General features: G+C 55.1%; 1 protein-coding gene across 1 annotated transcript in view; it reads left to right on the forward strand.

Annotated features, from left to right (window-relative positions):
- Nucleotides 1–314, forward strand: part of LOC119588086 (cleavage stimulation factor subunit 1-like) — a gene marked incomplete at its 5' end in the record, with an annotated part of 13,061 nt that overhangs the window by 3,757 nt on the left and 8,990 nt on the right.

The following is a 314-nucleotide window of genomic DNA, read 5'->3' on the forward strand; positions in this document are numbered from 1 at the left end:
TCAGGCACATACTGGGTCTGTTCGTCCGGCACATACTGGGGCTATCTGTAAGTAGTCTGTTCGTCCGGCACATATTGTGGCCCTTTGGAGGTGGTCTGAACGTACGGCACATACTGGGTCCCTTTGGAGGTGGCCTGTTCGTCAAGGCACATACTGAGTCCCTTCGGAGGTGGCCTGTTTGTCCGGCACATACTGGGGAAATTCAGAGGTGGCCTCAACGCACGGCACATACTGGGGAAATTCAGAGGTGGCCTCAACGCACAGCACATACTGGGGAAATTCAGAGGTGGCCTCAACGCATGGCACATACTGAG

The sequence above is a fragment of the Penaeus monodon genome, chromosome 23 (genome assembly GCF_015228065.2).
Source record: "Penaeus monodon isolate SGIC_2016 chromosome 23, NSTDA_Pmon_1, whole genome shotgun sequence".
In the NCBI taxonomy this organism is placed as follows: Eukaryota; Metazoa; Arthropoda; class Malacostraca; order Decapoda; family Penaeidae; genus Penaeus; species Penaeus monodon.